We start from the raw sequence: 25,576 nt of genomic DNA, 5'->3' as shown, positions 1-25,576 counted from the left end.
GAACATGCGTTCCAAGCCTCGCTTTGATCCCGGGCCTTAAAAGAGCACCGCATGCACAGGGACAAAGCGTCTCAACGCGGTTGTTACTGTGTATGCGCTGCTGGAGTCCTGGCGCCCGTGCCCCAGCCCTCCAGTTCCCTGCCTTGCCTTATCCTGCCTAGCCCAGCCTCTTCTCCTTGTCCTCTTCTTGCTCCTTGGTCCTCCTAACCCTTGCTTCCCTGTTCTGCTGGGTCTTTGCCTGCCTCCTGGTTTAGGGTAGGGGAGGTCCTGTCTGGGTTCCTAGATTAACTCTCTTCTACTAGGAAGTGGGATTTCCCTTTCTGTCCTGCTTGTCCTTGCAGTCCTTTCTCCTTTACCTGTCTTGTGCCCTGCCGGTACCTGTGCCTTGCTGCCTTCTTGGATGTTCCTGAGTTCAGCTTCCGCTATCATCGGTGTCTTCATCAAGCCTTCTCAGCCAGTGGAAACACTGTCCCGACGTCACGCAAATACTGAGAAGTGCCACCCGTGGCGTTGGGAGTTGGTCCAGTGCCAGCCTGTCATATATCGTCAGGAGGGGATTGGGCTAATTTCTCGCGCTACCCATTTATCGGCAATAGATACACCGACATACTGGCAACCTCAACTCCACGGTCTACAGGAAGAAAAGGTAACCAGCGATCTCGTGAAGACTCGTTTAACAGATTGAGACGCCTTTCCTCCAGTCTCGACATGGACGACATGCAGGAACTTCGCGAAGAAATGCGTGCCATGCGTGTTGAAATGACCACCCTCCGCCAGGAGAACAACACCCTTAGACAAGCGTTGGACCGGAGTTTGGCTAATCCCACACAACCAGCTACACCACCTGAGAACTCCATGGCTTACACTACTCCGATGAAGTATGATGGTGACCCGCGTCGAGTGGCAGAGTTCTGTAAACACTGTCGGATCCATTTCCAGTTCAGGTCAAGTCATTTTGGTCAAGACAAGGCCAAGATCGGGTATATCCTTGGAAACCTAACCGGCAATGCACTTGCTTGGGCCGCACCTTTGGTCTCTACCAACAGTCCTCTGTTGGGTGATTTCGCTGCCTTCGAGAAAGCCTTTTTGGACGTCTTTAAACCGCCCAATTTGGCAGCCATGGCCCAGAATCAATTAATGGAGATCAAACAAGGGTCAGTTGACATAATCCACTACATCAGTCGGTTTCGACAATTAGCAACCGATTCACAATGGCCCGAAATCACTCAAAAAACCCTGTTTCGTCGGGGACTTCGAGAAGAGTACAAAGACGAATTGCTGCACATCCCGGAGCCAGAAACGTTGCCTGCATTGGTGGAACAAGTCTTACGCATTGACCACAGGTTAGCTGAACGACAGAGTGAACGTCGCAGATTTGACAGGTATCAACCGGTCCTTCCAGTACAGAACCCCGGGCCAGCTGTCCCTACCGATACGGGTCCAGAACCCATGCAGTTGGGTGCCATCCGAGGCCCGTTCTCCGAGACCGAAAAGAAAAGAAGAAGGCAGCAAAACCTGTGCTTGTATTGCGGTGGTTCTGGCCATTTTCTGGGCACCTGTCCGCTACGCCCTCTGAAGAAACAGGAAAACTAACAGGCCCGTTGTTTGAGGCGAAGGCAGCAGCGGGCCGCCTTTCTGAATCTGACCTTCCTCCTATGAACCCGGTACCCTTGTTGATCCTGAAAGTCGGTGTTGCCTGGCTAGGGAAGTGTATGAAAACCTGGGCCCTTCTGGATTGTGGAGCATCCGGCAACTACATCGATGCCTCGTTCGCAATTGCCAATGGGATCCGTTTACATTACAAGGAACGACCAACAGTGGTCGAGGTGATCGATGGTTCTGCTTTGTCTTCTGGTCCAGTCTGCCAACAGTCCGATCCCTTGTGGCTCTCTGTGGAAGGGCATCTCGAACGGATTTCATTGGATGTCATCAAGTCTCCCTCTTTTCCGGTGGTGCTGGGCTTACCTTGGCTGTTATATCACAACCCTCAGGTCGACTGGACCGCTCGTTCCCTGGTGTTCTCTTCGACACGTTGTCCTCGGGACTGTGGACTTCACAAAACCTTTCCTGCAATTTTGGAGTTCCTCAATCCTGCTGACGTATCTGCCCGTTTATGTGCCACTCAGTTGGTATCTCAAGAATATGCTGGATACCACAAGGCGTTCTCCAAGCCTGAGGACATACCATTACCGCCCCACCGGCATTTTGATTGTTCCATTGACATCCTGCCTGATGCGGTCATTCCACACGGCAAGATCTATTCGTTGACTCAACTCGAGAAAGGCGTCCTACAGGAGTACATTACGGATTGCCTCAACAAGGGCTACATAGTGCCGTCCAAGTCCCCTGCAGGATTCCCATTATTCTTCGTCAAGAAGAAAGAGGGCACTTTGCGCCCTTGTATCGACTATCGTCAACTAAATGAGATCACGAGGAAAGACAGGTACCCATTACCACTCATCCGGGACATCATCGAATCCCTGAAATCCGCACAAATCTTCACCAAGCTGGATCTAAGAGGGGCCTATTAAGAAGTGCGGATTAAGAAGGGAGATGAGTGGAAGACGGCCTTTAAAACACCTATTGGTCACTACGAGTACAGGGTGATGCCGTTTGGACTCTGCAACGCCCCGGCCGTCTTCCAGCGGTTCATGGACGATGTCTTTTCGGACCTTATTGGAATATCTGTATGGGTATACCTTGATGACATTCTGGTTTTTTCTGACACTCGTACTGCACACGTTGCGCATGTCCAGGAAGTTCTCCGTAGACTAACAGATAACGGCCTGTATGCCAAAGTAGAAAAATGCCAATTTCATAGGGAAAGCATGGAATTTCTGGGCTATGTGATCAGCAGCACAGGAGTGCAGATGGATCCCACAAAACTGCAAGCTATACGAGAATGGAAACCGCCACATGGCGTGAAGTCACTTCAAAGGTTCTTGGGCTTCGCCAACATTTATCGACGCTTCATTCCACGCTTTTCTCAACTTGCCAACAGTCTAACCCGCCTGACCAGTACCAAGGTGCCGTTTCTCTGGGACACGCAGGCCGAGGAGGCATTTCTGGAATTGAAAAGATCCTTCATGTCGGCTCCTGTTCTTAGACATCCAGATGATGAAAAGCCGTTTGTGGTTGAAACAGACGCTTCGGACTACGCAATTGGTGCGGTCTTACTACAGCAAGATGCAATCACGGGAACAGAGCACCCGGTGGCTTACTACTCAAGGAAATTGTCAGTGAGCGAGAGAAACTATGCAGTGATAGAAAAGGAATTACTGGCGATAAAAGCAGCTCTCGAGGAGTGGCGACATCACTTGCTGGGTGGGAGGTACCCGGTGGTGGTTCGCACAGATCACCGTAATCTGCAGTACCTGCGCTCTTTGCAATGCAGAACCTCCCGTCATGCTCGTTGGGCCTTTTTCTTTTCGCAGTTTGATTTCACCGTCACATACATTCCTCGTTCCCAGAATACTAAGGCTGACGCCCTGTCTCGGTCTCTGGAAAACAACGTTGAAGGTGCCAAGGAATGGAGCCTCTGATAGCGTCAAAACATTTTCTATCAATGGTGACTCCCCAGCTCCAACAGTTGAGAGAAGCCACACGAACGGATCCCTCAAAATCACAGATACTAAAACGCGCTGACATCAGAGAACGTGACGGCTTGTTGTTCTTCAAGGATCGTCTGTACGTTCCCACCTTGGAGCTCCAGAAGATCGTTCTACAAAATTGCCATGATTCCGTCGTTTGTGGTCACCGTGGAGTCCGCACAACACAAGAACTGGTTGCACGGCAGTACTGGTGGCCTGGATGGGCCACACTGGTAAAGTACTACGTGGATTCCTGCCCTGTATGTGCCCAGACCAATATTCCTCGCAAAAGGCCCATTGGTCTCCTGAAACCCACGCCTATGCCTCCGTACCCTTGGCATACCATCGCCATGGATTTCATCGTTGACCTGCCCCTATCTGGTGGTTTCACGTGTATAATGGTGGTGGTGGACTGTTTCACCAAGACTGCTCATTTCTTGCCCTTTCCTAAACTGCCCGCTGCCTCCCAGATGGCACAACGTTTTCTACACGAGGTGTATCGTCTTCATGGTCTTCCGGAGAAGATCCTATCAGACCGGGGGTCTCAATACATCTCATCTTTTTGGGACCAACTGTGTCGGCATTTGGACATTCAGCGGGCCCTGAGTTCCGGCTATCATCCACAGACCAATGGGCAGACGGAACGCACCAATCAGACCCTTGAGCAATACCTACGTTGTTATGCCAGTGCCACCCAAGACAACTGGTCGGAATGGTTGGACACCGCGGAAGCGGCTTACAACAATGCTGTTCATTCTGCTACCGGACTCAGCCCCTTTTTCTGCTCTACCGGTCTTCATCCCAGACTGCTGCCAGTTCGTCCTGCATCTTCCAGTGCCGTACCATCTGCAGATGCCCTGGTGTCCCTGATCCGCGATCAACATCGTCTGGTGGCCGGTACCTTGGCAGTGGCACAGGCACGTATGAAGGAACAGGCTGACAAGAGACGGAGCCCTGAGCCTGTCCTTCATGTTGGGGACAGGGTATGGCTGTCCTCCAAGAATCTACCGGTACGCAATTTACCTGTGAAACTAGCTCCCCGCTTTTTTGGTCCCTTTCGCATCATTGGGCGTGTTTCTTCTGTTGCCTTTCGTTTGTCTCTGCCTCGTTCTTGGAGGGTTCATCCTGTCTTTCACGTCTCCCTTTTGAAGCCCTATGTGCCTGATGTTATGGGTCGTACCTGTTCCCGTCCTGCCCCGGTTTTGGTTCGGGGGGTCCCTGAATTTGAGGTGCAGGAGATCTGTGATTCACGGATTTGGCGGAGTGCTCTGCAGCTCCTGGTTAGCTGGAAGGGTTATCCTGCTTGTGATCGCACTTGGGAACCGCGCTCATTCGTGCATGCACCACGCCTGGTTCGGGACTTCTATCTCCCCTATCCTTGGAAACCCGATGCTCCGGGGTTGTCCGGGAGGGGGTATGGTGTCACGCCGCGCGCTCGCTCGCGGGCGCCACTTACCTGTCCTGGGGTCCCGGGTCCACGGCCGCAGCGGTCTCCTCCTTCATGGAGGCTGTACCCGCGGTGGCATCTTTCCTCATACCGACCTGCGGTCCGGATAGGCTCCGTGGACGCCGCCATCTTGCGAGGATCTGCGCATGAGCGGATCGTCAGTATTCGACGTCCCGCGCATGCGCAGTGTTGGAACATGCGTTCCAAGCCTCGCTTTGATCCCGGGCCTTAAAAGAGCACCGCATGCACAGGGACAACGTGTCTCAACGCGGTTGTTACTGTGTATGCGCTGCTGGAGTCCTGGCGCCCGTGCCCCAGCCCTCCAATTCCCTGCCTTGCCTTATCCTGCCTAGCCCAGCCTCTTCTCCTTGTCCTCTTCTTGCTCCTTGGTCCTCCTAACCTTTGCTTCCCTGTTCTGCTGGGTCTTTGCCTGCCTCCTGGTTTAGGGTAGGGGAGGTCCTGTCTGGGTTCCTAGATTAACTCTCTTCTACTAGGAAGTGGGATTTCCCTTTCTGTCCTGCTTGTCCTTGCAGTCCTTTCTCCTTTACCTGTCTTGTGCCCTGCCGGTACCTGTGCCTTGCTGCCTTCTTGGATGTTCCTGATTTCAGCTTCCGCTATCATCGGTGTCTTCATCAAGCCTTCTCAGCCAGTGGAAACACTGTCCCGACGTCACGCAAATACTGAGAAGTGCCACTCGTGGCGTTGGGAGTTGGTCCAGTGCCATCCTGTCATATATCGTCAGGAGGGGATTGGGCTAATTTCTCGCGCTACCCATTCATCGGCAATAGATACACCGACATACTGGCAACCTCAACTCCACGGTCTACAGGAAGAAAAGGTAACCAGCGATCTCGTGAAGACTCGTTTAACAGTCAGAGGGTGAGCCTGAGGTCTGCCACTTCTGTTCCACAGATTGTGACTTGCATTTCAGGGATGCAAATTCGGAGTGATACCAGGTGTTGGAGGCATGATTCTGGCAGTTCCTCACGACTGGGACAAAAGTATCAAAGGCATTAGTGATGGCAAGATGTAAGTTGCTGAGAGCAGAGTCAGAGGCAGCGTCTGCAGTGGGAGAAGGGGGATGAAGGTAGATGCGAAGGCAGCAACTGACACTCATTACATTGGACGGATGTTCATGAACAAGGTTGGCAGGACTGGGGGAGGTGCAGTCAGATGGCAGAGAGGAGAGGAGAGCATGGTCTGACCAGGAGAGTGGGATAATGAGTGGAGAGGAGATAAAAAGATCAGTCTGGACGAAGGCATCGAGAGTGTGTCCAGCTGAGTGGGTAGGAGCCAAGAAGAGAAAGGAAGAGAGAGCAAGGTGCAGAGGTCACAGAAGAGAGTGGGTGCCGTGATTGAGTAGTCAAGGTGGATGTTGACGTCAACCAGGAGAAGGAGTTTATATTGAGAGAGAGAGAGGAGGAGAAATCTGCCCATTCCGAGAGGAACAGTGTGATAGAGCCGTGCGGGTTGTAGATAGTGTCAATGGTCAGGGAGAAAGTGGGAGACCAGCTTGCAGACCTGGCTCTCAAAGGAAGTGTGAGGCTGAGTTGGTATGAGGGAAGAATGGATCCATTCAGGGAAGATTGGGCAACCCCACCGCCAGCACAGTTAAGGCGAGTGCCTCGCTGCCTCACTCATTCCTCATTCTAATTCTGCACTAGTAACCAATCACATTATCATAGCATCCCTTATTATGTTCCCAACATTCTCACTGATGTTATGGAAAGCAGCCATGAACCCTCTTAGTTAATATTTCTCTGCATTGCCTACAAGTCTATAATGACCAGTTTCTGAAAGATTCAATAGTAATGTACCATACTGTCTAGCTTGTAATGATAAGCTACTATCAGAAAATGCATGTATGGCTGCTCTAGGTGTTTTAGAAATTAGCTTTGTTCTGAAACACATTGTAATGTGAATATATGACTCCCAATACCAGACCCAGCCCATTAGGGAGATTAGATCTGTCACTGCTACTCTCATTCTACTTTGCATCACAACGGATCTGCACCCTACTCTTCACTCTCTCTCAAATTGTATGCATGTTTTTGACTGGTCATGCTGTAGTCAGCTGTGGCAAGCATGGGTCAGCAAATGGACTCTTTCCCACATAGAGACAGAGAGAGAGAAGGAGAGAGCGAGAGAGAGTGAGAAGGAAGGAATGAAACATAAATGTGACAGATCGATGTCCGAAGCATGGTTAAAAAAGGCCAACTTTGCAGATTCTAGACTTAAAGGCCACATTCTGCAGTAATCAACTGTCTCCCAGTGCTCTCCCTAATCCTCCACTGCTGTGTGTACCTCTCCCCAACCCTCCACCCGTTTTTGCCCCCCCCCCAATTGCGTACTGTGACCTCTGTGACCTCCGGCTATCTTCTCCTCGCTGTCTTAATACTGCGACCCCAGAAGCTGAACGTATAGCATGTCATGCTTTTGTGTGCATCCTTCTGTGCCTCTGGCTTCCAGGCCTGAAGTATCTAGTCTGCGAAGGAAATGTGAGACAGAGATAGAGAAAGCAATATAGAATGAGATGGAGTGGGAGACCACCACATGGTGTATGGTATGCTGATTACACACACCTATATACATTTATAATAAAATGGTGTAGTAGCCGGGGAAGATGCACTTGTACAACTAGACATGGGAAGGTGTGAAGTGCAACAGTACCTTCTTGCCAGATGTAATATGTCATATACCCACCTGAGGCTAAACCTGCACTGCCACTCAGCATCTGTGAGCATTTGCCAGCTTCACTCTGGTCAGGCTTTGTGATGATAGGATAAACTTCACAACAAAGTGTGGCACTTCACCTGGGGCTTGTGAAACACCCAGAGGCTTTCTCCTATCAACCCTCTTGGTATCCTCATTGGGGGTGGCTAGGGAGGGGCTATTGCTGTTGGGTTCGGGCCAAGGGAGTGGGCCAGAGAGGTAGGAGGAATCCCAAGGTGAGACATGTGCCCCCCTTTCCTTAACACCTCCCTACCCGACATTCCCTCTTCTATCAAACACCATTGTGGATCTTATCCCATAGCCCCACTCCCCAATTCCAACAGGTACCACCATAAAAGGGAGGCATAGGAGAACCAGGAAAAGGTGAACACATATCTCATACCACCACTCGGAAACACTACAATTCCCATAATTCCTCCCCACTGTGTTTCCCAAAACCACTGGGATGAAGAAGAGGACAACTGGAGCTATGAGGATTACCCATAGGAACCAATGTACCATGTAGTCCTATGGGAAGTCTCCATCTTCTATCATTAACCAGATCATGCAGAGACAGGCAGGCTGGACCACTACTCACACCTGACTCCTGTTAATTCTCCAAGCCAGTATACAAGGTGGAGCACACAGGCATAATTTGAGTGAGCTGAGAATGCTGGTGGAAATACAGAGGCCAGGAAGAAGGAACTGCAGCTGGAGGAACCCTGTAAGGCTTAAGGGCTGCCGAATACTGAGCTCGTGACTACAGGGAAGGCTGCAGTATTGCGATGGGGCTACCTGGCAGCGCAAGCCAGAGTTCCTCTCCTTGGTCAGATACTAACTCCAAAGCTGTTTAGGGGCAGGTGGTGAGACCCTGAACTCAGGAAACATCACATTTAAAACCTGCAGCTCCCAAAACCACCATAATGCTGTTTTAGGGGATCTGGTGAAGTTCCCTTCTCTTCTATATATACCTTCTTCCTACTACTCACTTACTCACTACTCTCTCTCCCCCTGCTTCTTTCTCCACCCCCCTCATCTCCTCTTCTTTCTCATATGTAAATTGTTCTACATGCTGACTTTCTGGTTTGACACATGTTTACTGTTATTGCTTCTACTGTTCCATGTTTATTGTTGATTTTGTTGTTCATTGTACAGCGCCTTGGATTAAGGCGCTATATAAAACTAGATACAAATATAAATAAGAAAATTGCATTATGGGACTTGAAGTCCGGAGAATTCTTTTTATGGCTGAACTTTTGGAGCAAGGTGGTGCACAAGAAGGAGCAGTTCTTCCAGGGTGAGGGCAAACCAAGCAGAGCAGAGAGAACCGAGGTATGGAGAAACCTTGGACAACCTGGCGTGGGATCGTTACCTCTGAAGGGCCTTCAAGGTTGCGCAAGGAAGCCCCGCTAGAGAGAAGATACAAACCTCTTTTGTGTTTCTATGATACCAGACACCCTGCGGGGTGAACGGCAGCGTTGAGGAGGTGCAGCGGTAGGTGTGCTATCAGTCTTGACTTCAGGATCAAAGCCGCTAAAGAAGAAAATTAATTAACACAACTGGTGAGTTGATGAAAGCAATGAAAGTCATCTGATAAATGAAACTTGACGGCAACAGTATCCGAGGAATGAGGTTGTGCATGTTTCAATAAGACACGAGAGAAAGCAAAGCATTGTAAAGAACTGTAAATTAAAGATACAAAGTAATAGAGGGTATCCAGTGACAGAAGATTGTCCAATCAAAAGTCTCTGTGAAATGTCTGATGCCCTAGAAGCAGCAGGAAGAGACAGAAACTAAGATGCAATATTTGAGCTACTGTTAGGTTTGATTACCAGCAGAGGGAAACCAGGATGTGAGGGATGACGTTGAACTGTTAGGTTTGAACTTGGCAAAGGGAAACCTGGATCTGAGAGATATCTTTGAACTTTGAAGTAAGTACAGTGCTCAAAACTACATTTACCGAGAGTCCTTGGTGTAGGACGGAAAATGTAGCATTTGAGGAAAGTCGAAGTGATTATGCCGAAGGAAGAGCAAAAGCCTTGCAGTTTTGTAAGTCTTTGACAGCTGAAAGAAAGTGATAGGAGACTTGAGCCTGACGGAGGGAAGCCTATGAAAGTGTGATTGAAGTTTGGTGAAGGGAACCCCTATAAATTGTGATTGAAAGGGTTGCGCCCGGCGGAGGAAAACCTGTACTGAATTGTAGTAATCAGAAGGAAACAAACTTTTGTTGAACTGTATTACAAGCTAAATGGTGATATGGGCTGGAGTGAGAGAAAGCCGAGAGGTCCTGTGGATAAACTAGTAACATCTTGTGGAAGGCCAAGTGGGCCCTAGTCCACTAAACAAACTGCATCCTTGTGTCCGAAGCCAGAGTGCGTCCGAAGATCCATGTGTGCCACCTTAGCCAATGCTACAAAAAATAGGGAAGGACATTTACTCAGCCATACTGACATTTCTTTTGCACACATATTTTTCCTTTTTGCATTTCACATTCCCTTTACACATTTATTGTATTAGAAATAGGGCAGGCATTAGGTTTATTAGTATAGGCCATTTTGTTTTAAGTAAGGACTGGCTAAAACATTATCTTCTTTTTGTTTGATGGTCGAGAATACTTCCATCCAAGTTTTCCAACCCCATTAAACCATCAATACAACTTTTGAAACGTGCAGCTCTTGTGTCATCTACGTGTGTCATCTACGTCTGATACCATGCCTCCCTCACAGCCTGTAAAAATACAAAATATCATACACTGCTGACCACAGCCTAGTGGGGTGCAGCTTGGCATAATAGGATCCATATTCTCTGAAAAGCTTCTTGATTCTTCCAAACGACTTTCTGGCTAGCCATGCCACCAACATTAAGTCAAGGTAAAAGCTGACGCAGTTGCTATTGCATTGGATCTTTCAGGGAGAGTGGAATCTCTACCCTTATTATTTAAGATACTCGCAATGATCGACTGGAATGCTCCGCAAGGAGGGTTTGGGGGTCGAATGTCAGGTGTGCCGTCTCCACCAGAAAAAAGCTTAAACAGCTTTGCCCCAGGTAGAATATTGCTAGGTATTATATCCATCAATTACTACATTGGACCTTGTGCATTTATCTTAAAGCCCCTCAGGGCTTGTATCGTGACTTCTGATACGTCCTTCATGTTCCCCCACTCTGGCAGTCATGATCTTTATTTAAGCTATAAGGAAGTGGTGCTCAGAACCTTTCACCTCTCCAGCACCTGACATTAGATCTGCTGGTGCTGATACTTTCCTGCCATCACGTGTAGGCATCGGGGACACAAATTCTTCAATTCGTTTTTGCTTTTTCTTTGGCTTGACCATCACCCACGTTTGGTGATGTGAGACAAGGTTTTACCACTATGCAGCTGTTTAACATGTTTATTAGGTGTTTCATGAATTATATTATCTAGTGGGTGGGAGTTGGTGGAGAACATGTTGTGAACGGTGGATTGCACAGGGGAAAATTTCTGGTCTTGGATGCAAGACCTCGTAGAGCAACAACGGTTCAAATCCCAGATCTGGTCTTAGAAACCAAACTATTAATCTTGTTACAAAAAGAACAATAAAAAAAAATACATATGATCCACACTGCTTCCATTTTCATTTCCAATTTTCAAGCCTCTACATTACCAATGCAAACAATGTGTTCATGAAGTGTGCACACACATTTGCAAGCTTAAATTCAACATGGCATGCACTCAGCGTCACCTTGGTGAGCATCTATCCTCACTTTCTCGAAGGCTTTGGACTTTCTCTCCCTCTATTTCTTCCTTTTTACATTACTGCTGGAAACATCGGGATATCTTGCCAGCTTGTTTGAGTAAAACCCTAAGTGAGATGGACCCGTAATTCAATGTTTTCATTGTTAACGTACACATACTCTTGGTATGTGCTCCACAGCAATTGGTAAGTAATGTGTTTCTGTCCTTTAATGTTATTTAGCACATCTATACTGAATTATATGCCAGTCTTTGCCTGTTTTCAATGGGAAAGCCAGCGGTGAGAAGTACTATTTAGAAATGAAAGATTCCTGCAGGCATCAGGTGCACAGACACATGTGTCATTGCATAAACAATAAGAGAGTTAGATTTAGACTTATAATTCACATAATTCGCTTGAATGCATCACGCCTCACATGTACATTGCCATGTCTCAATCCGCCCCATTTAACATGAGGGTGTTCAGCTTTCAATGCATTTTTGCACCGCTGCAAGATTTGCCCCAGCCATAGTCCGTTTTCCACTAGGCCAATGTTTGCTTTTGTGCCAATTGCACTTTTACCTTTTCTGAGTTCTGCGACGGCACCGAAAGCTGCAGGGGAGAGGCAAGTGCATTTGGCTCTCACTGTGAATATTGGGCTTTCATGAAGAGTCTGTCACTGATTACAGACGTGCCCCAGTGGAATCCTGGTTATAGCAGTAATAATGCATTGTCATATCATAGCTTGCCCCTGCCCCCTGTATCATGCTGGGGCTTTTAAATCAGCGACTGTCAGCGTTCTATAAATGCATGCAGATCATTCTGGTACTAACAGCCCTCTGTGACAGCACCGATGATGTGAAATGTAGGGGAGAAAATAACCCCAACTTTACATAAGGACATTGCACGTCATATTATTCTCTGTCATAATTCTCTGTCCACTTTGCCTTCACTTCCCTCTTCTTCTCACCCTGTATCCTATGCCTACAGTCCGCGTGTGCATAGTGCCCTCACCTATTACTAGCTGCGTCTTGAATATAGATGTGTTTCTGTCACTGGATGTGTCTTGAATCTAGTTGTATTACTGACCCTATCTGTGTCTTGAATCTAGATGTATTTCTGACCCTAGCTGTGTCTTAAATCTAGATGTGTTTCTGACCCTAGCTGTGTCTTGAATCTAGATGTATTTCTGAACATAGCTGTGTCTTGAATCTAGCTGTATTTCCGACACTAGCTGTGTCTTGAATCAAGATGTTTTTCTGACCCTAGCTGTGCCTTGAATCTAGATGTATTTCTGACGCTAGATGTGTCTTGAATCTACATGTATTTCTGTTGCTGGATGTGTCTTGTATTAGTTGTATTACGGACCCTAGCTGTGTCTTGAATCTAGATGTACTTCTGAACCTAGCTGTGTCTTGAATCTAGTTGTATTTCTGACCCTAGCTGTTTCTTGAATATAGATGTATTTCTGACCCTAGCTGTGTCTTGAATCTAGATGCATTTATGTTGCTGGATGTGTCTTGAATCCAGTTGTATTACTGACCCTAGCTGTGTCTTGAATCTAGATGTATTTCTGAACCTAGCTGTGTCTTGATCCTAGATGTATTTCTGTCGCTGGATGTGTCTTGAATCTAGATGTATTTCTGACCCTAGCTGTGTCTTGAATATAGATGTATTTCTGACCCTAGCTGTGCCTTGAATCTAGATGTATTTCTGACCCTAGCTGTGTCTTGAATCTAGATGTATTTCTGAAAATAGCTGTGTCTTGAATCTACCTGTACTTCTGACCCTAGCTGTGTCTTGAATCTAGATGTATTTCTGAACCTAGCTGTGTCTTGAATCTAGATGCATTTATGTTGCTGGATGTGTCTTGAATCCAGTTGTATTACTGACCCTAGCTGTGTCTTGAATCTAGATGTATTTCTGAACCTAGCTGTGTCTTGATCCTAGATGTATTTCTGTCGCTGGATGTGTCTTGAATCTAGATGTATTTCTGACCCTAGCTGTGTCTTGAATATAGAGGTATTTCTGACCCTAGCTGTGTCTTGAATCTACCTGTACTTCTGACCCTAGCTGTGTCTTGAATCTAGATGTATTTCTGAACCTAGCTGTGTCTTGAATCTAAATGTATTTCTGTCACTGGATGTGTCTTGAATCTAGATGTATTTCTGACCCTAGCTGTGTCTTGAATCTAGATGTATTTCTGACCCTAGCTCTATTTTGAATCTAGATGTATTTCTGTCTTGAGATGTGTTCTGAAACTAATGGCATCCTGCATTTTATGTTCAGTCACTACACTGTACTGCTTGCATCATTTTAATTTGATTGGCCCTATGATTGCATTATGACATTCTACCCTTATATTACTAACGTGATCTGCCCTCTTAGCCCCCCTTTCTCTCTACCACATCAATGGCACTTATTCGTTTACCACATCTTCCCTAACCCAGCCCACTTATCATCACATTATCTGATGCAGCCTCTGTAACATGAGGTTGGACTTGTTCCACTTCATGCTCCTGGTCTGTCTATTTGTAACTGCATGTCATGGTGTAGCCACCCAAAACATGAGCTCAGGCTTTTCCATGTCATGCTCCTGGACTTTCTATTTATAACTGCATGTCTTGATGTAGCTGCCCGTAACATGAGGTTGGGCTTTTCCATGTCGTGCTCCTGGACTTTCTATTTGTAACTGCATGTCGTATGTAGCCGCCCATAACATGACGTCAGGCTTTTTCATGTCATGCTCCTGGACTTTCTATTTGTAACTGCATGTCTTGATGTAGCCCCCGTAACACGAGGTTGGGCTTTTCCATTTCATGCTCTTGGACTTTCTATTTGTAACTGCATGTCTTGATGTAGCCCCCCGTAACACGAGGTTGGGCTTTTCCATTTCATGCTCTTGGACTTTCTATTTGTAACTGCATGTCATGATATAGCCGCCCATAGCATGAGGTAGGGCTTTTCCATTTCATACTCCTGGACTTTCTCCTTGCTTGTAACTGCATGTCTTGATGTAGCCGCCCGTAACATGAGGTTGGGCTTTTCCATTTCATGCTCGTGGACTTTCTATATGTAAATGCATGTCATGATGTAGCCGCCCGTAACATGAGGTCAGGCTTTTCCATTTCATGCTCCTCGACTTTCTATTTGTAACTGCATGTCATGATGTAGCCGCCCATAGCATGAGGTAGGGCTTTTCCATTTCATACTCCTGGACTTTCTACTTGCTTGTAACTGCATGTCGTGATGTAGCCGCCCGTAACATGAGGTCGGCATGTCATGCCCCTTCGACTTTCTATTTGTAACTGCATGTCGTGATGTAGCCACCCGTAACACGAGGTTGGGCTTTTCCATTTCATGCTCTTGGACTTTCTATTTGTAACTGCATGTCATGATGTAGCCTCCCGTACATGAGGTCAGACTTTTCCATGTCATGCTCCTGGACTTTCTATTTGTAACTGCATGTCGTGATGTAGCCGCGCGTAACATGACGTCAGGCTTTTCCATGTCATGCTCCTGGACTTTCTATTTGTAACTGCATGTCATGATGTAGCCTCCGGTAACATGAGGTCAGGCTTTTCCATGTCATGCTCCTGGACTTTCTATTTGTAACTGCATGTCGTGATGTAGCCCCCCGTAACATGAGGTTGGTCTTTTCCATTTCATGCTCGTGGACTTTCTATATGTAAATGCATGTCATGATGTAGCCGCCCGTAGCATGAGGTCAGGCTTTTCCATTTCATGCTCCTCGACTTTCTATTTGTAACTGCATGTCATGATATGGCCGCCCATAGCATGAGGTAGGGCTTTTCCATTTCATACTCCTGGACTTTCTCCTTGCTTGTAACTGCATGTCTTGATGTAGCCGCCCGTAACATGAGGTTGGGCTTTTCCATTTCATGCTCGTGGACTTTCTATATGTAAATGCATGTCATGATGTAGCCGCCCGTAACATGAGGTCAGGCTTTTCCATTTCATGCTCCTCGACTTTCTATTTGTAACTGCATGTCATGATGTAGCCGCCCATAGCATGAGGTAGGGCTTTTCCATTTCATACTCCTGGACTTTCTACTTGCTTGTAACTGCATGTCGTGATGTAGCCGCCCGTAACATGAGGTCGGCATGTCATGCCCCTGGACTTTCTATTTGTAACTGCATGTCGTGATGTAGCCACCCGTAACATGAGGTCAGGCTTTTCCATTTCATGCTCCTGGACTTTCTATTTGTAACTGCATGTCGGGATGTAGCCACCCGTAACATGAGGTCAGGCTTTTCTATGTTATACTCATGGACTTTCTATTTGTAATTGCATGTCGTGATGTAGCCGTCTATAAAATGAGGTCAGGCTTTTTCAGGTCATGCTCCTGCACTTTTTATTTGTAACTGCATGTCACGATGTAGCCACCTGTAACATGAGGTCGGGCTTTTTCATGTCATGCTCCTGGACTTTCTATTTGTAACTGCATGTCGTGATGTAGCCGCCTGTAAAATGAGGTCAGGCTTTTCCATTTCATGCTCCTGGACTTTCTATTTGTAACTGCATGTCGGGATGTAGCCACCCGTAACATGAGGTCAGGCTTTTCTATGTCATGCTCCTGGACTTTCTATTTGTAACTGCATGTCATGATGTAGCCACCCGTAACATGAGCTCAGGCTTTTCCATGTTATACTCATGGACTTTCTATTTGTAATTGCATGTCGTGATGTAGCCGTCTATAAAATGAGGTCAGGCTTTTTCAGGTCATGCTCCTGCACTTTCTATTCGTAACTGCATGTCACGATGTAGCCACCTGTAAAATGAGGTCAGGCTTTTCCATTTCATGCTCCTGGACTTTCTCTTTGTAACTGCATGTCATGATGTAGCCACCCGTAACATGAGGTAGGGCTTTTCCATTTCATACTCCTGGACTTTCTACTTGCTTGTACCTGCATGTCATGATGTAGCCTCCGGTAACATGAGGTCAGGCTTTTCCATTTCATGATCCCGTACTTTCTATTTGTAACTGCATGTCGTGATGTAGCCGCCCGTAACATGAGGTTGGGCTTTTTCATGTCATGTTCCTGGATATTCTATTTGTAACTGCATGTCATTATGTAGCCACCCATAGCATGAGGTAGGGCTTTTCCTTTTCATCCTCCTGGACTTTCTACTTGCTTGTAACTGCATGTCATGATGTAGCCTCCCGTAACATGAGGTCGGGCTTTTCCATTTCATGCTCCTGGACATTCTATTTGTAACTGCATGTTGTGATGTAGCCACTCGTAACATGAGCTCAGGCTTTTCCATGTCATACTCATGGACTTTCTATTTGTAATTGCATGTCATGATGTAGCCGCCCATAGCATGAGGTAGGGCTTTTCCATTTCATACTCCTGGACTTTCTACTTGCTTGTAACTGCATGTCATGATGTAGCCGCCTGTAACATGAGCTCAGGCTTTTTCATGTCATGCTCCTGCACATTCTATTTGTAACTGCATGTCACGATGTAACATGAGGTCAGGCTTTTTCATGTTATGCTCCTGGACTTTCTATTTGTAACTGCATGTCGTGATGTAGCCGCCTGTAAAATGAGGTCAGGCTTTTCCATTTCATGCTCCTGGACTTTCTATTTGTAACTGCATGTCATGATGTAGCCACCCATAGCATGAGGTAGGGCTTTTCCATTTCATGCTCCTGGACTTTCTACTTGCTTGTAACTGCATGTCATGATGCAGCCTCCCATAACATGATGTCAAGCTTTTCCATTTCATGCTCCTGTACTTTTTATTTGTGACTGCATGTCGTGATGTAGCCGCCCGTAACATGAGGTTGGGCTTTTTCATGTCATGCTTCTGGACTTTCTATTTGTAACTGCATGTCATGATGTAGCCACCCATAGCATGAGCTAGGGCTTTTCCATTTCATACTCCTGGACTTTCTACTTGCTTGTAACTGCATGTCATGATGTAGCCTCCCGTAACATGAGGTCGGGCTTTTCCATTTCATACTCCTGTACTTTCTATTTGTAACTGCATGTCTTGATGTAGCCGCCTGTAAAATGAGGTCAGGCTTTTCCATTTCATGCTCCTGGACTTTCTATTTGTAACTGCATGTCATGATGTAGCCACCCATAGCATGATGTCAGGCTTTTCCATTTCATACTCCTGGACTTTCTACTTGTAACTGCATCTCATGATGTCACAATTCACGATGGCATCTTCTGCAGTCTGCATGATATATTGCACACTGACTGATTGAGAGACTGCTCAGCTGGGGACATGTTTATTTCTGGGTTGAATTGCATTAGAGACATGAGAAAGGGAAAGCACGGGAAAGTCAACAAAATCAGGGCAAGGGCAGCAGGGGGTGAAGTGACAAATGGGATTTGATGGTGCATTCTTCAAAAGGATAATGCATGCAACCACACGACCACATGACCATACAAAAGAACATAGTTGGTGTCTCTGCTCCTCTATCTTGTTAGTGTATGCCTACTGTAAGAGGATTCAATTCAGCACTACAGCCAAGTCAACGCCTAGTCTAGAATACTGAATGAAAACCCTTATTGATATATCTTTATGTCCAGTTCATGCGTTCTGGATGACTACCCCTATATAACACCCCTCTCTTTGAATAACCCTGACCCCACTGAGCCAAGAAGTAGTTCTGTTTTGCAAGTTAAAGGTTTAATTGATAATTTAAACAATAGATATATATATCACACTTTAGAATAAATTAATAATTGAATAGCACACTTAATCTGATATGATAAAGATTAACAACAGAGAATCTGGCACTAGCACACTTCTTGATAATCACTAAGGAGTTGACATGAAATGGATAAGATAGCAACAATACTTTTATGGTTTCAAATGGATGCAATGTGGAATGAAATGCAGTACAGAAAATAACTTGATAGGATTTCAGCAAAAGACAATGTAATCACTTTCTTGGACAATTCACCCCCCCTTTTATGCAATGCAAGGAAATGGAAGGAAGGCACACAATTCTCAGAAATGCAATTCAAATGTAATTCAGTTCACCCAGCAACTTAGACTACAGAAGTTGAAAACACAGGCAAAATGCTTTGATATGTGCTGGCAATGGAGTGAAAATATGTTAAAATGCTTTTAATTCCCTCTAGGAGGTTCAGGGTGAGTGAAATCAAGTTAATATTAGTCCAGGCTCACACTAGCAAGGATCTAGGGTGTAACTAGCAGGTTAAACACATTTCTGGCAATTGGAAGGCAAGCAGCAGCAGATTTTTACACGTGAAGAAATTTGCAAATCGCGGCCAAATTCGCGAATGCGTGTTCCGCGATTGCGGTAAAACTATAAGGGCTGTGGTTCTTGGTGCGATTAAAAGCTAAGATTCTAAGCTTTCAGATGAAAGTTACTGCAAGTCTCTAGCACAAACGGTCGCGGAGATATGAGCGATTGAATAAAGGTCGTTTTTCAGATTTGAAATTTTAAAGTTCAAAAAGACAAGTGCAGCTTGCAACTAGCAAATCACAGGTGACAGCTTTACAAATGACAGGTGACAGTTAGGAGGCAGTTCTACTTAGATTAAAATAGCTTGGATTATATTATTTTAACTAAGAGATGTGTTCTGAGTTTTGCTGAGTACTCACAAGAGATTTTGAACCGGAAAGTGACTTGGTCACGGACTTCAGTCTGGTCAGGTCTTCCCGAGTTCCGCTCACAGCGCCTGGCCTCTGTAACTGCTCACAGCATCGGGGTCAGCACTCTGGATACAATGGCCTGGTCTCTGCTAGGCACCGGTTCTCTGGGTCGGGTCCTGCCTTCTCTTTGGATATTTCTGTCACCGGGTTCTTGCAAAAGTTCTTGGCAAAATTCAGACGGCGTCAGCCGGCTGTCTGAAGAGTTCAGTTGCAAAAAGATTTTCAGGCCTGTTGACAAATACTCTTGCTGGCAGTGGCCTTTTTGGTTAAGGTTCTGTAGTCTCTGTTTATCTTGGAGTCTAAGTGTTGGCTCCTTGAAGGTTGATGGAGGTAAGTATGGATTTTTCCGGCAGAGCGTCCCGCTGCAGATGGAAATGAATGTCTCTACCTAAGTTTCAGTGGTCCATTTATATGTTCTGCAAGTGGGTGTGTGTGTTGGTCATAACTAAACTTGCCCCTCTCACTTGTCCAGCTTTCATTTCTCCCCTGATTGGGGGAGCTAAGTTGTGTCAGAGTGATGTCAGCCATTTATGATCTCTTGAAAAAACTCCCCTGTCATCTGTGCACCCAAATCTATATATGATCAAAATACATATTTCACAGTTACACAGTTGTTTGAAATTACATACCCATGTCACATATCACATGAGGTATACTCTGTCCCAAATCTGCTGTTTCTAAGAGCTTGCATTCAAAAATGGCAACTTTTAGCACTTTTTAATGTGCTAAACAACATTGGATCTTCAATAAATTTTATACAAGTGTTCCTCACATATCTACCCACATACCAATGCATTTTCGTTTGTCTAGCTGAAACAGGGAGTCTGTAATATTAATAAACAGCAGGGTTTTGTCCCAGAATATCCCACAATTTGGAGTTTGGGCTTGAATTAAAGGTACATTTTTTAAATTAAGTCTCTCAAAGTTATACATTTCTGTCATTTGATTACAAAGAGTTATCAGTGTTTTTGTAAAATATATATTTTACTTTCAATTCAGTCCTCAGAGTGTTGGAGTCCGCCTCCAAGACTTGGGTGGGTCAGTCACATGCATCCTCTGGGCAGGCAGGCCTTTGTTGACAGGAAACAGTAAAAATCAACATATTCCTTTCAGAGGAGAGGGGCCATTGTGTGGTCTCTGGGAAGCTGAGATCAGGAGGCCAGGGAGCCACTTTGCATTTAATTAACAGAACCCTGTGATTTCCTGGCTTCTTGTGTTGAGTTCTGAAGTGTCAAGAGTTCTCAGGACAGGCAACCCCTTTGAACTTTTAATGGAATAAGACCCCTTTCTTTGCACTAGACAGTTTTGCAAGACAGCTCTCCTGTCAGAGTTTAGACCGCCAGCGCCACCCTCAGGATTTTGTGGTTACTGCATCCATCCTTGGGATTTTTTTTAGATTGATTCATTTCAGCAAGTGATATTGCATGGAGTATATTGTCCATGTTCAGGACATGGCATTGGTGTGTTTCTGCAGTAAAGTAATTCTGTGCCCATGATTTTGCCATATTTGACATTCAATAAAAATGAATTCCCAACAGTTATGGGTTTGCTTTTGGCAACCAGCATTGCCCCTCTGAACAATATAGGCAAAATGGGATTTTCCTGTGCATTTTCTGGGGAGCTCTGGCCATTATGATGTTTTCAATGCCAGTACTGCACAGTTTTGAGGTAGGGCTCGGATGCATGGGTAAATACATCCCACAAGCCCCCCCTCTTGCGGTGGCCATCTGATCCTTCACTGGTGGGACCCGCAAGATCTGGGATGTAGTTCTCATCTTCTTCCGGTAGATGGCACAGTTCAGCATCTTTTCCTCCATCCGGTACTGATCGATCGGTTCTCCTCGCCGGTCCTGATGGGAATATTGGGCGGTACCCCGGGCCCATTGGATCTTCGTTCCCGTCTCCGGATCATCCTCCTTGGCCCGTCTCCAGGTTTTCTTTCTCCTAGGACGACAAAGGAAGAGCGGCAATACCTATTCATAGACATTTTTCCACCACTGTTGAGATAGTGGGGCAGCATATGCATTTCATCATAACGAAACATTACATTCTTATTTTGAAAAAAAACAGTATAACTAAGATACAGTTTCATGCAAATCACAATATTTTAGAGACTAGATGTTGTATGTTTTATGGTTGGAACTGAATTAGTCTCAGACAGTACCCGCTAGGATTCCAGAGGATTCCTCCAGTTGTTGCAGAGTGTGCCTGGGATGGCAACATTTCAACTGGTTTATGTGGACCCACTTGTCTTCCCCCGCTGCCAAAGGACCTTTGGGGATGTGGATTTTGTAGGCCACAGGGGAGATCTTGTCGATGATCTCATAGGGTCCCTTCCATGTAGGCAAAAATTTGCGCTGCTTGGCCTGGTTCCTTTGGAAGTTGTATAGATAGACCCGGTCTCCCACCTGATATTCCTTCCTGGAAGTTTTCAGGTCATAATGGGTCTTCATGCTATCAGCCGATCTTTCTAGATTCCGCTGAGCATAAGCAAAAGCATGTTGAAGGTGTTTCCTTAAATTCTCCACATACTCATGAGTAGTGGAGGCATTTATCAGTGTCTGCTCTTGGGTCCTGTAGAGCAAATGCTGAGGAAGCACCATCTTGCGCCCAGTCATCAACTCAAATGGTGACATTTTGGTTGCAGATGAAGGGGTAGATCTGATGGCCATTAGGACCAGAGGTAATCGGATATCCCAACTTGGCCCAGAATCTGCCACAAACTTTTTTAAGATGCTCACAATGGTTCGGTTGTAGCGTTCCACTGCTCCAGAAGAAGCTGGCCTGTAAGCAATATGCAACTTCCTTTTGACCCCCAGTATCTCCCACATCTTTGTCATCACTTCACTGGTGAAGTGGCTACCTCTGTCTGACTCAATCCTTTGAGGTAGACCAAAACGGGAAAAGATGTGGTTAATCATCAGGGCAGCTGCCGTTTCTGCCTTGCAATTTGGGGCTGGGAGACATTCCACCCACTTGGTAAACAAGCATGTCACAGTCAACATGTACTTATTCCCCCTAGCCGAGCGAATCACGGGGCCTACAAAGTCGATTTGTAAATCTGACCATGGCAGTGTCATCCCCCGCTTTTGGAGAGGCGCACGGTGCGTGAGGGAGGATGGCTGAAATTGTGCACACACAAGACACCCCTTCAAGTATTGGTCGAGGTCCTGCCCCATGTGTGGCCAGTATGCAACCTCTCTTAAGATTTCCAATGTTGTGTGAAACCCCCTATGACCGGCGGTGGCCGCATCATGGGCGTGACTTAACATCAGGCTTCGGAATGAGGTAGGAACCACCCACTGATCGTGGCCAGCTTTGGATTTCCTTACCAGCAAACCGTCTTGGATTCGGAACATTTTTGGACATTTCATCAACACTCTTAGGTCCTCTTTCCCAATGTAATCGGTATCCGTCAGGGGAAAGTTCTCAGGGTCCTCAAGGTGCTGGTAAAACTTACCAATAATTGGATCCCCCTTCTGAGCGGTAATCAAATCAGCATCAGGGGTCTCCTTACTCCACTGTGCAATTGAAAGGTCGTTGTGAGCATTTGTCTGGGACCTAGTGATAGCAGTGACCTGGATTTCCCCCAACAGGGACTCAATCTCAATTAGATCCCCTTGGATGGCCCCGGTTTTGGCCAGATGATCAGCTAAGTCATTTCCAGTTTTGTCTGGTCCCACTACTTTGGAATGACCCTTGATCTTTTTCCAATAGATGGTCATCTCATTCGAGGTGACCAGATCATCAATGTTTTGGATCAACTTCCCATGTTTCAAGGGTTTGTTGTTAGCACATAACATGCCTCTGGTTTTCCAATTAACCAGGTGCTCCACGAACCCGTTCCGTACATAATCCGAATCTGTGATTATGACCAGTTCGCGGAGTTGATGCTGGACAGCAGTGAGGATGGCCTGATGCACAGCCATCAATTCTGCCACCTGACTACTTCGGGGACCAATTTTGTATCCAGCGGAGGGTTCTGGGGACTCATTCACCCATGCATTCCCTACGCCGGCCACCAGTTCTTTCTCCCCGTTGTTGTCAACATGGTAAGAGCATCCATCCACATAGACAGTGGGCATTCCCTCACACTTGTCCTCTTCAAAGACTTGGTGTGGGGAATTAAGGTATGCCTCCATGTTGTCCTTGATTTTTAGACTTTCGTCCTTGAGACAGTTTTCTCTGGCACAATCATGCAATTCAGCCAGACCTTGCGCGAGGGGACTCTTCTTGTTTTGGCCATATCTGACCTCCACAGGAAAGCCTTGCATTGACAGAATCCAGGAAGTAATTCGGGAATTACTCACATTTCCGGCCCGGATTCTGTCACTTTGGAGATATTGCAGAGGCTGGTGTGGAGTCTCCACTATGATGTGTTCCCCCTGGATAAACGGGCGGTAATTCTTCAATGCCCACACCGTTGCCAGGAGTGCCTTCTCACAATCGTTGAATTTTTCCTCCACAGAGGATAAAGTTTTGCTTGCATAGGAGATTACTTTATTGACCTTGTCATGCTTTTGGTATAATACTGCCGTCAAGCACGTATTAGAGAACCCCGTCTCCAGGAAGAACTCCTTGTTTCTAACAGGGTAAGCTAGGCAAGGCGCTTGTGAGAGGCTTCTTTTGAGTTGTCTTACTGCCTCGCATTGTTCTGGACCCCATTCCCACTTGACCCCCCCCTTCAGGAGATGAATCAGGGGTCTGGTGATCTCTGTGTAGCCCTCAATGAACTTTCTGCTGTAATTAGTCAGTCCAAGGAGGCTCCTTAGTTCCCACAGAGTTGTGGGGTCTTTCAGTTTCTGAAGTGCTTCCACTTTCTTTTCCTGGGGACAGAGACCCTGAGGAGTAATCTCATGCCCCAAGAAATTAACACGGGTTCTACACCACTGTGCTTTCTGAAAGGAAAGTTTTGCTCCGGCGGCCCTCAACTGCGTCAGAACATAACGGATCTCCGCTATGTGTTCCTCCACAGATGAACTTTTGATGAGGACATCATCTACATAAGCCAGGTTACCCCTCGCACCCAGGTCGGGCATAGCCTTATGTAGAAAAATGTTGAATTCATTGCCGGAGTTGAGGTATCCGAAGGGAGTCCGGGTCCATGTATACTGCTGGCCCCCAAAGGTAAAAGCCAGTTTGTATTGGTCCTCCCTGCTGACAGGCACGGTCCAGTATCCATTGGTCAGGTCTATTGCAGTGAATACCTGTGACCCCTGAATCTGAGCCAGCCCTTGGTCAATGTAGGGCAGAGGCCATCGGGAAGTATGGACCCGTTTGTTGAGCTCCCTGAGGTCGGCACAGAGTCTCCACTGGCCGTTTGGCTTTAATATTCCCAGCACCGGATTATTGCAGGTGCTGTGGATGGGACGGATTATTCCCCTGGACTCAAGGTTCTTAATTATTTCAGTAAGGGACTCCATTGATGCGAGAGGCAAGCGATATTGCTTCACAAACACAGGAGTCATGCCAAGGTCCGTGGGGATTGTTGTTGTGTGGATGTCGGTGCGGCCACAGTCATATGAGTCTACCGCAAAGAGATCTTGGAAATCCAAGAAAACTTGTTTCAACTTTTACTTTTTTCCAGAGTCACACAGGCATCAGCTAGGTTGACTCTCTCTTCCACCATCTGCCTGAAGCCTGGAAAGACTTCTGGTTTGGCTATCTCAGCGGCCTCCTCCAGCTGGGTGGAGAAGTCCCTGGCCAGAGTGCTGATTTGGACTGGAGGCTTCAGGTGGGAAAGGTAGCCCTCATGGACCTGGAAAATCACCTCATCCCTCCTGAAGTCACAAGTCACATCTTCCTTACCATAAGGGCAAGAAGTGTACACCAGGAAGTTCCCCCCATGCCGGGTAAAAATCCTGTCTGGTGTTGTATTGTCATCCCTGTCACTGTCAAAACAGTCCTTGGGGATTGGCCCTAACAGTTCATTACCTAAGTCTATGGAAAAATGTCGGTCATCAACCGCCATTCCAATAATGGTGCCTGCGGCTAGAGTAATACTCTTTAAGTCGCTGTTATCCACCTCTATTGGAATGGTGTCATGTTCTATGTTGACTAATGGTGTTGGGTTTACCCCCAACCCTTGCTGTTGGAGAGAAGCATTTAGATGTATGTAAGCATCAGGGTTTTGCAAATATTGTCCTCTTTTAGCTTTCACTTCCAGGGAGAATTGTCGGGTCCTTTCTGGGATGGTGACTTCCTCTTTAATCTGAATTTCAACTGCATAAGGTAGCAATTGAGCTGACCTAAATGCTTTTTCTGGATCATCAAAGCCCATGGGATTATCCGCTAATCGGGACCAAGCTTTGAAGTTTATTAGGTCCAAACTAATGGCAAAGCGATTGAGAATGTCACTGCCTAAGTAAAAGGCGGCAGGGACGTCTCGCACGACCCAACAATTATGGACTATGCTCTTGTTGCCAATGGAGATTTTGAGCATACACCTGCT

The sequence above is a fragment of the Ambystoma mexicanum genome, chromosome 3p (assembly GCF_040938575.1).
Source record: "Ambystoma mexicanum isolate Mex_15411 chromosome 3p, UKY_AmexF1_1, whole genome shotgun sequence".
Lineage (NCBI taxonomy): Eukaryota > Metazoa > Chordata > Amphibia > Caudata > Ambystomatidae > Ambystoma > Ambystoma mexicanum.
This window is presented reverse-complemented; position numbering follows the sequence as displayed.